Here is an 11,282-nt window from a genome sequence, read left to right on the forward strand (position 1 = left end):
AAGTATCATTAGAGTAGATGACCTTTCTGATGATGATAATCCCAACTTTAGTTTGTTGGGTTTTGTGTTGGGTGGTTTTATATATTGTTTCCAGTCTTCTTCAGTAACCTGCCTGGCACATATTGTTAGTCTGGATTTACACATGAGGGAAATACAGAATTAGTCAGAGTAAGTAAATTGCCCAGGGCCACAGTTAGCTGGGATTCTAAATCATATACGCCTTTCTCCAAGGCACATACTCTTTGCCATACACCATTGACTTTTTGAAGGGAGAAAATTTAAAGCCAGGAAACCAATGGGCTTTGCAATGTACATACTTTTCAACAGAGAAATCTGCAAAACCAGTTACAGAAGGAGCAACCTGAAAGGTGGTATTAAACCCTGAAGTCTCTCTCATTGCCTCCAAATTCCAAAGGCAACTGGATAATTTTGAGACTCTTAAATGTAGCAGGAACAATCCCAAGGCAACCAGATACTCCACTTCAGAAGCCACCTCATATTTGTTAAAAATGTCTTCCCCTCAAATACTACTGATGAAAAAGACCGCTGTAGATGCAAACAGCCATAGAACTAAAGAAGTTGGTGGTCATAGAATTCTGTGTCTTCTTGTCCTTTTGCCTTCTCACTACACAGTGTCTAGGTCAAACTCATCCATTGTCAAGGCTTTTACTGCATTTCATATGCTGACAAATCCCAAATATTTATCTACAGAACTCTTTCCATCTCCAGACACCACATCACATCTCCTCATGATGTTCCTATAGGCATCAGACACAATGTGTCTAAAATTGAACTCATCATCTCCCGCTCACCCCAAACCTGCTTTTCAGCCAGGATTGTCTCTCCTGGGAAGTGCCATCGAGCCAACTGGTTGTTGACACCCAACTTTGGTACATCATTCTCACAGTTTCCATCCCTCCTTATTCCACAGTCCCAGTGGACCTCTACCCTCTAAACAGCTCTCAAATTCAATGCTTCCCAACCCTCTATCACATCATGGCACACAAATTCTGAGAAATTTGGAGTTGCTTCATGAAAAAAAAATTTGTGTTTTGTTTTTCAAAAATTAACCTACAGACTTATAGCTAACTCATGGAAACTAAGGGCAGTAATGCATTTAGACCTCGATAACCCTCTGTATCCAGGGTCTGAAGTTCTGAAGGAAACCCTAAAACCCCTCTCTATCTCTCATCTGTCTTTCTTTCTGCTTCATTTTTCTCTTGAAGGCCAGCATTTTCCTATTCATTTATCAGAAGATGATCACACCCAATGAATGAACTAAAAGTCTTTTCATACTAATTCCAAGGTCTCAGATGAAATGGCTCAATGACACAACTAGAATCAAGCACTCATTCTTTATACAATTAACTTTCCCAGCTTTATTGACATATAATTCACAAGTAAAGATTTATTTAAAATATACAACATAATGATCATGTATACATTTTGAAAGGTTTTCCACTGAGTTAATTAAATAGCCATTATCTCATATATTTACCCTTTTTTTTAGGAGGGGTTGAAAACATTTAACTTCTCTTTTAGAAAATTTAAATTATACAAAACAATATCATCCATGGACAACACTGTAGTGATTGCAGGCAGGAGGGGTTGCATGGAGGTAGAAGTTATAAGGAGGATAAATGGTTATGGGAAAAATAAAATAAGAATAAAATTTTTAAAGAAGCAGTATTATCAACTATATCAACATGCTATACATTAGGTCTTCAGACCTTATTCATCTTAAAATTGAAACTTTGTAACCTTTTATCAACCTCTCCCCATTTCCCCCACCCCCAGACCCTGGCAACCACTATTTTACCCTTTGTTTCTGTGAGTTTGAATTTTTCATTGTTCATTGTTTTGTTTTTAGATTACACATATAAGTAATACCATGCAGTATTTCTCTTTCTCTGTCTGGCTTATTTTGCTCAGCATATATAGTACCCTTCAGGTCCATCCATGTTGTTGTAAAAGGCAGGACCAATGAATTATTGCAAAGAATTCCTATTTTATAAACAAGATTGCTTTCACTGTCACTATGTGGATGGGGTTAGAGGTACAATTACCAGATAAGGCAGAATTATAATCAACTAGGGAAATAAACCATTAAAATTAAGGAGATTTTTATTTTTTCTAGTTTTCCATTTGTATATTCAAACAAGCTCTTTAAGCTTAACTGAAAAAGTCTTAACTTCAGTTGAGATGACTATAATTCTAGCCTTGACATTTAGTTCATATGAATTAGAAATACTAAAGTTGCCATACTAGAAAGTGTAAAGGTTCTAAATGTTTTACTTGAAATGTAAGCTGGAAAATGTATTCAATATTATGTGGGGTTTTTTATTGGTTAATTTTTAACATTTTATTTTTTTCTCTTTCCAATTTTTGCAGTTATACATTCCTTCTATGCTTTTAGTACTTACCCTAGATATTACAATGTATATCATTCATTTTTTAAAATATTTTATTGATTATGCTATTACAGCTATCCCATTACCCCCCACTCCCTCCCCCTCCACCCTGCACATGCATCATTCATTTAACAAAGCCTATAACTTACCCTTCTCCTGGTCATTGCAAGAAACTTAGAACACTTTAACTTCCCTTATCCCATCTTACTCATCTACTATTATTGCTGTGAATTTAAACCTCACAGACTTTATTTCTGTTATTTAATATGGTCAATATTCATTTAGGTTTATGTACATGTTTCCCACTTTCTGTTCTTTTTATTCTTTTATAAATCTCTGACCTTCCAACTGGGATCATTTTTCTTCTGCCTGCACTTCATTCATTAATATTTCTTTTAGTGCAGTTTTGCTGGTGGAAAACTCTCTGTTTGCTGATACAAAAATATCTTCATTTCACTTTCATTCTCAAAGGATATTTTCACTAGGTATAGAATTCTAAATTGGCAGTACATTTTTCTCCTGATCTTCATTGATGTTATTGCTAAGTGAACTGTCAGTCTAACTATCATGCTTTTGAAAGTTATGTCTTATTTTTTTTCTAGCTACTTGAAAATTTTTCTTTTTGTCACTGGGGTCTACAATATCATGGTGACTTGTTTATGTATTCCCTTCTATTTCTTTTACTTGAGATCCTTTTGGCCTCTTGAATTTTTTAAATTGTGTTTTTTATTATTTCTGGAAAATTTGCCATCTTCAAATACTGGCTCTAATTCATTTTCTCTCACCTCTTCTTATGGGACCTCCGAAAACATATTTATACTTTTTCTCTTTAATATATATATAGATATATATCAATATAGATATACACATATATCCATATATCTTACTGTCTACTCTATTTACTCGCTCTTTCATCAGCTGTGTCCAATCCACTGTTATACAAATCTACTGAGATCTTAATTTTTGTTGTTATAATATTTCATTTTATTGTTAAATTTCATTTTAAAATTTCCACCTTTTCCAAAATAAGTTGTAGTCTCTTTTGTGGTTTCTCTGCTCAATTTTTCAAGTTTGTCATGTTAAGCATAATTGTTTTATAGTCTATGCCTCATCATTCCAACCTGTCAAATCTAAATTAGTTGTTTCTAATACCTTTTCTGGAAAGTTGTTCCTGATTATCTAGCTTGCCATTGTTGGACACAACAGATAACTTTTTAAAGCAGGTTTTACTCACAGAAATGGTTGAGTATGGTCCCAAAATAGAGGAAGAAGTAAAGCAAAATATACAGGGGACCAACAGTGAAGGGAAGAAAACCAGGACACAAATGAATGATTTGGAACAGAAAGAAGAAATAAATATTCAACCAGGGAAGAATGAAGAAACAAGAATTTTAAAAAATCAGGAGAGGCTTAGGAACCTTGGGGACGACTTTAAATATTCCAACATCCAAATCATAGGAGTGCCAGAAGGAGAAGAGAAAGAGCAAGAAATTGAAAACTTATTTGAAAAAATGATGGAGAACTTCCCAAAACTGGCAAAGGAAATGGGCTTCCAGGAAGTCCAGGAAGCTCAGGGAGTCCCAGAGAAGTTATACCCAAGGAAACACACACCAATGCACTTCATAGTTACACCAAGATTTAAGATAAGGAGAGAATCTTAAAAGCAACAAGAGAAAAGAAGAGAGTTGCCTACAAAGGAGTTCCTATAAGACTATCAGTTTACTTCTCAAAAGAAATCTTGCAGGCAAGAAGGGGCTGGAAAGAAGTATCCCAAGTCATGAAAGGCAAGGACCTACATCCAGGATTACTCTATCCAGCAAAGCTATCATTTAGAATGGAAAGGCAGAGAAAGTGCTTCCCAGACAAGGTCAAGTTAAAAGAGTTCATCATTACCAAGCCCTTACTATATGAAATGTTAAAGGGACTTATCTAAGAAATAGAAGATGATTAAAAATATGAACAGTAAAATGACAACAAACTTACAACTATCAACAACTGAACCTAAAAAAACAACAACAAACAAACAAACTAAGCAAACAACTGGAACAGGAATAGAATCAAAGAAATGGAGATCACATGGAAGGTTATCAGTGGGGAGGGGAAGGGGAGAGAATGGGGACAAAGGTGCAGGGAATAAGAAGCATAAATGGTAGATAGAAAATAGCCAGGGGGAGGTTATGAATAGTATATGAAATGGAGAAGCTAAAGAACTTATATGTACAACCCATGGACATGAACTAAGGTGGTGAGGGGTGCCAGGTGAAGGGGAATAAAGGGGAGGAAAAAATGGGGCAACTGCAATCGCATAATCAATACAATATAATTAATTAAAAATAAAGTTTTAGCCCTGACTGGTGTGGTTTAATGGATTGGGGGTCATCCCCCAAAGCAAAGGTCACTGGTTTGATTCCTGGTCAGGGCACATGCCTGGGTTTTGGGCCCAGTCCCTGTTTGGGGTGTAAATGAGAGGCAACTGATTGATGTTCTTTTCCTTCTCTTTCTCCCTCCCTTTCTTTCTCTCTGAAATAAAATAATAGAATAAAATAAAATAAAAAATAAATCTTTATAAAATCAAATCAAATCAGGTTTTAACTTGAAAAGTTTACATGTAATTTCTGACCATAGCTTCCTTACAATGAATGGTTTCTTTAAATTTTTGTTATCAACTATTTATGAAAACCAAAATTTTTTCATAGACATTCAAAATTTTACATCAATTGATATTGTATTTAAAGAACTTAAATCATTAGCAAATGAAATGGTGTGTTTTTGAAAATTTTTATTTCTTTCTTTATTTTTAAACAGAGGGAAAGAGAGGGAGGAAAAGGGAGAGAAACATCAATGCAAGAGAAAAACATTGATCAGTTGCCTCTCATACATGCCCAGACAGGGGACCAAACCTGCAACCTAGGCATGTCCTGACCGGGAATCAAACCAGTGACCTTTTGCTGTGCAGAACAATGCCCATCCCATTGAGCCACACTGGTCAGGGCATAATAATGCATTTCTTGAGATAACAAAGTGGATTTCTAATTCAATCCAACTTTTTTTATAGCAATTATTTCAAAATTTTGCTGAAGTTTTAACTCACAGAACACATTTGATTTGTTATTAAGGGTGCTGTTCAGCTAGCTTGGATGCCACGAAGAGACAATGAAGGTAAAGACAAAGATTTAGAGCCATCACCAAGAACTGCGGAGCCCCTGTCAGCATTCCCTCATCGGGAACACATACTCCTCTGACAGCTCTACAGGGCTCTGTTCACAATAGGAAGTAGTGTATGCTACAGTAGCTGCTAAAGGTGACAAAGCACCTCCTTGGCCATGTTCGGAGCATCACAGGAAGCAGAGAGTGACAGATGCTCTGCAAGGACCAAAGTCTGTACCATCAGATCATCCTCTAGCAGGGGTGGCCAGCCTTTTTGCGTCTCTGGGCCACACTGGAAGAAGAAGGGTTGTCTTGAGACACACATTAAATACATCGTAACATGTAATTACAAAAAAAATATCACAATGTTTTAAGTAAATTTATGATTTTGTGTTGGGCCGCATTCATAGCCATCCTGGGCAGCACACAGCTCAGGTTGGACAGCTCTGCTCTACAGACTTCCCTCTCATCTCCACCTGTAGTCTGAGGTCCCTACCCTGCCACCACAAAGGTACAAGATCAATATCTCTTTATATGTCACTTGCTGATGGCATGCTGGTTGGCAATTTCTAATCCTAGCTACCTAATTCTATCTCCACTGTCAAAGGTGGGTTTTACAGATTTTCCATGAAGCTAATAAAGTTTAATCTTTAGGACCCTGTTTCATGAAAAATCTCCAAGGCCCTGGAATTCTCTATCAATGTGTTCATAAGGCCATATATTTTTATAAACCTTACAAAAGTAGTGTATCTTATTATTTTAAAAATTTTTATTTACTAACTTTTAGAGATGGAAAGAGAGGGAAAAAGGGAGAGAAACATCAATGCAAAAAAGAAACATCGACCATCATAGGTGGCAAGGCCAACATACCTGGTTAGCAGTGACCCCAGGACTGCAACGCAGGAATCCAAATCTTTGCAGTTCCTCTATTGGGCAGGAACAGTTTTAGATAAAATGGCAGTCCAGACAATTAGCACGTTCAGCTGACCCCTTCTATGTCCTGCATTTGTCATCTGTGTACCTGTATTAGAAGATTATGGTTTCTGTTACTTAATTGTATATCCTTGTATTATAAATAGACAGATTTGTCTTTAATTTTGTTATATATCAGCAGGAATAAACACATTTCCTCTTGGCACATCTGAAATGTTTCCCACATTCAAAAATGAACACTGAACGAACCATCTCAAGTGTGCATGTTGTCTGTCTGGCCACAGCATGCTAAGTCAATGAAAGGAGTCTGGGCTTTGGAGAAAATTCTACAAGTCCTGTTTTTAAATACTATTTAATTTTTCACCCCAGGACATGCTTAGAGAGAGGGGAAGGCAGAGAGAGAAACATTGATCTGTTGCCTATCGTAGATACCTGCCCTGACCAGCGCACCACTCTCATATACACCCCAACCAGGGACCAAACCCACAAGCCAAGCATATGCCCTAACTGGGAATCAAACCCACAAACTTTCAGTTTACAGGACAACACTTCAACCAAATGAACCACACCAGCCAGGGTCTGTTTTAATTTTTAATAGCTTTGAAACCTCAGGTAAGTTGCTTAATCATTCAGACTTACCTTTTCTCATATGCAAGATAGACTTAATAATAAAACTGCAAGTTGTTTGGGAAGATTAAATGGGCCCATGTATGTGAAGCATCCAACAAATAGTAAGCAGTAAGTAATAACAGTTATAATAATAATTCCTATATATTTTTTTATTTTCTAAAGCAGCTTTTTTGACTTCAATCTTGCAAACTAAAAAAGTGCTATCAGGCATATCCTGATTGACTAATTTAAAAAAAAAAAGCAAGATTAGTCTTTCTTTGACTATTGGAGCCTAAAAATCAGTTTAAGAAACTTCAATTTCGCCTACTGCTTACCAGGTCAGCCCCGGCATTTCTGAGACTGCAAGGGCTGTTGTTTTGCTGTGAAACTGGCCACATGCCACACAGTCCAGGCCTACTCAAGTGACTCCCTGTTGTCCCCCAAACTCTTATGAAATCAGCTGTGCCAGAAGGGTGTCAGTTGTGGGAATCCTCACCAGCACATAAAATTAGATTTTAAAATGTGGAAGGTATTAATATTTAGCATGAACCTTGCTAAATCCTTGCTACTGCTCTCCCTCCCCCCAACCTAAGTCCAAATCCATTCCTACACATCACTCTAGAGAAAGAAGGTAGACTATAAAGTCTCCTATCAAAGTAGGTATTAAATATAAAGGTTTTCTCATTACAGAGATTTGAGTCACTCAGTGATAAAATCTTTGGTTGTAAGGATGCAAGCTAAAGTAAGTAGATTTAGGAACTTGTGTTTGGAAGCCTGTGGTGTTGTGAAGAAGTATGTCTCAAAGTGGGAGCCTGGATGTCAGAACCCATCTGGGACACACATGTTGTTTACATCTCTAGCCACATAAAAGGTAATGAACAACCCAAGAAGATTTGCCAACAAATCGAAACATTTACCATGAAGCAGTTATAATGGCCAAAATATTAAAAACCAATTAGAAAATCATGAATGAACACATTTACAGAACTATTCTAAGCAAATTAGTTGATTTGGGATTCTGGCACAGAAAAGCTAATTTTTCAGAATAAATCATTACATTAAAGATATCTTTAAAAAAAAAATACTGATTAAAGCCCTGGTCAAGTAGCTCAATTGGTTAGAGCGTTGTCCCAATATGCCAAGGTTACTGGTTCTATCCCAATCAGGGCACAAACAAGAATCAACCAATGAATGCATAAATAAGTAGAACAAAAAATTGATGTTTTTCTCTCTCATTCTGTCTCTCTCTCTCAAATCAATAAATAAAATTTTTTTAAATACTGATTAAAGATGGCCAATTGAGCAAATGTATTTATCCCTTCCCTCAAATTTCCATTAAAATAGAAATAAAGAGATATTTAAAAATTAGAAGGAGGGGGAAATAATAACAAAATTTTAGAGGCTGAATAATAGGACAATTGGTATTTGACTTAGAAAACTGAGAAGCTAAATCTTAAACCAAAAGATAGGAAAACCAAGGAGCAACTCAATTCCCAGGATAGTCTACCTCAAAAGCCCCTCTCCCAGATGTATCTTAGCCAAATGCCTCTCCTAAAATAGCAAAAGACTTGAGGTTTTCTTCAACAGAGGATAAGGGTCTCTAAGCCAGAATTGGGGGAACTGGGCATGATTAAGATCAGGAATATAACACTGAAAGCAGAGAGTTTGGAAACAAGGTTTATATGATGTGTTGTGATTCTACAGCCCACATTTAGCTTCCAGCACACCGGAAGCCATTGTTCTCTAGGTAAGAGAGGAAGTGTTTCCTCTCCGAAAAATTCTAAAAGACCAAGAAAAAAGATCTAAAGGTAATGACATTTCTCCTCATATAAATGTCCAAGACAGCCCCGACCGGTATGGCTGAGTTGGTTGGGTATTGTCCCACACAGCAAAAGGTCACTGGCTTGATTCCAAGTTAGGGGACATGTCTGGCTTATGTGGTTTTGGTCCCCAGTCAGAGCTCATACAAGAGGCAACCAATGGATGTTCCTTTCTCACATCGACCTCTCTCTCTCTCTTTCTTCCTCCTTTCCTCTCTCTCTAAAAATAAATAAATAAAATCTGAAAAATAAAAAATTAATGTCCCAGGCAGATCACCTTAGAGTAAAGATTGAACTCAACAACCTATGTCTATTTCACAGCATTTCCCATCAGCTTTAAAAATATGAATGAAGGGCAAGGATCATCAGACATCTGAAGAAAGCCTCTACCAGAAAATAGAGAGACAAAACCATAAAACTAAAAAAAAAAAATCAATTGGAGAGGAAACAGAGACTATGCAGGGAAATAAAAGCTTCCAAAAAAATGCTATTAATATATTTAGAGAAGTAAGAAGAATTTTATAAGAATAGGATACTATGAAAATCATTAGAAATAATAAAGAATGTTTGGAAATTTAAACTATGATAATAACATTTTAAAACTTTACAAAAGTTTTAAGCTGATAAAGTTGTGGAACTCTCAGAAAATAAAGCCAAAAGACAGAGAAAAGGGTAATAAAGAATAAGAGATAAGATGGAATATCAATGTAGAAGTTCTAATATTCCAATAAATAAGAGTTCCAGAAAAAGAGAACAGAAGTAATAATGGGGAGGAACTCATAATAAATTAGTAATTCAGGATTTCCAAAACCAAGGGACATGAATTACCAGACTGATAGGGCAGTAAATACCAGGTACAATGGATTAAAACAGACCAACACTAAAGCACATCCTTGTGAAATTTAAGAACCCTGGAAACAGGATAAAAATTCAACAAGCTTTCAGACAGAAAAGCAGGTGTCACACAAAGGACCAAGAGTCCCAATACTGGAAGGCAGTGTAAGATGGTAATTATTGTCAACTGATGGTCATTGGTACCAATTCATCCTCAACAGGAATCCACAACTTGGTGTATGGTGAAGAAAGAAACTATTAAGTGCAAACAGCTCAATTGTGATACAGCACAGCTCAATAGTGTTATAGCTCAATTATGAAGCAGCAAGGCTGTGGAACAAGCACAGCAGTGAGGTGGCCCTGAGGTGAGGCCCCTCTCCAGCTAGACAGCACTGCCTCGCTCAGCTTGGCTCTGCTCGGCTCTGCCTGCTCTGCTTTGTCCTGTGCAAGTCTGCTTCCCTCTTCTCCACTTGGTCTGGCCAGGTATCTTCCGTATTTTGTCTTTGGTATTTCAGCTCCAGACAAGAGCTGAAATTCTTTCTTGGGTGCAAAGGGAAAGTGTGCTGTATCAGTCAAAAAGGGGCTGACTTATATAGACAGAAGTCCCCAGCCCTGTTCACTGGTTGGTCTTATCCTCACACAGATGAGAACCCCAAATCCTCACAGCTTGATTGGGATTGATTGGTGAAGATGCTGATGGGGACAGACTGCACAGCTTCAGTTGGACCAGGAAAGCCTCATTCTTATTGGTAGATATAAGGCTCCAGGAACTCCTTTATAAGGGCTGGCTCAGATGACAAGAAAACAGTGCAGGCAAGCAGTTCAGTGCAGGCTTCTCCTTGAAGCACAGTGTGCATGAGAGCCCCTGGGTAGAGATGGCTGCTTGGTGCTGTTTTTTTGTTTTGTTTTTGTTTTTTAAGTTTCAGCCCAGTTAACCACCAGAAGTCCTTCTTAGTAGGTATCTTCTTTCTCAGGGTCCACATTATTAATCCATACAAGAGACCAAGATACTGGTTCATTTTCTAAAAATAAAGGGAAGCAGTAGTTAGCACTTCGAAGAGAAATCCTAGCTATAAAACACATCTGTAGGACAAGAAACTGAAAATAAATGCTCAATGTTTTGGACTTGGGTTGAGAAATAGATTATAGCAGGGATTTCTTTTTAATCCTTGAATATCATCAAACCACAATCATTCTGGCTAACCTGAGCCAGGCAGCTCATTAACCATTTCAAACACATGTTAGTTTGAGTAATCCTCATAACAGTCTAAATAGGCAGGAATAATTATCACAGTTTTACAGATTAAGTTATGCTAATTAAGTAACTTACCCAAAGTACACTATCACTGGTTAAGAGAACAAGCTTGAATTCGAACGCTAAAACCCATTGTTTTAGCTGCTATACCATGTGGCCTTGGGAAATAATGTTTATATTTAAATATTGCAATCACAATGTTCATAAAGCTCAATATTTCTGCCAACACTGACTAGAGAAAACAAAAATGTGTGTGTACTTCATATCTTTATA

The sequence above is a fragment of the Phyllostomus hastatus genome, unplaced genomic scaffold, assembly GCF_019186645.2.
Source record: "Phyllostomus hastatus isolate PE091 unplaced genomic scaffold, TTU_PhHast_1.1 phas_contig_86, whole genome shotgun sequence".
NCBI classification, from domain to species: Eukaryota; Metazoa; Chordata; class Mammalia; order Chiroptera; family Phyllostomidae; genus Phyllostomus; species Phyllostomus hastatus.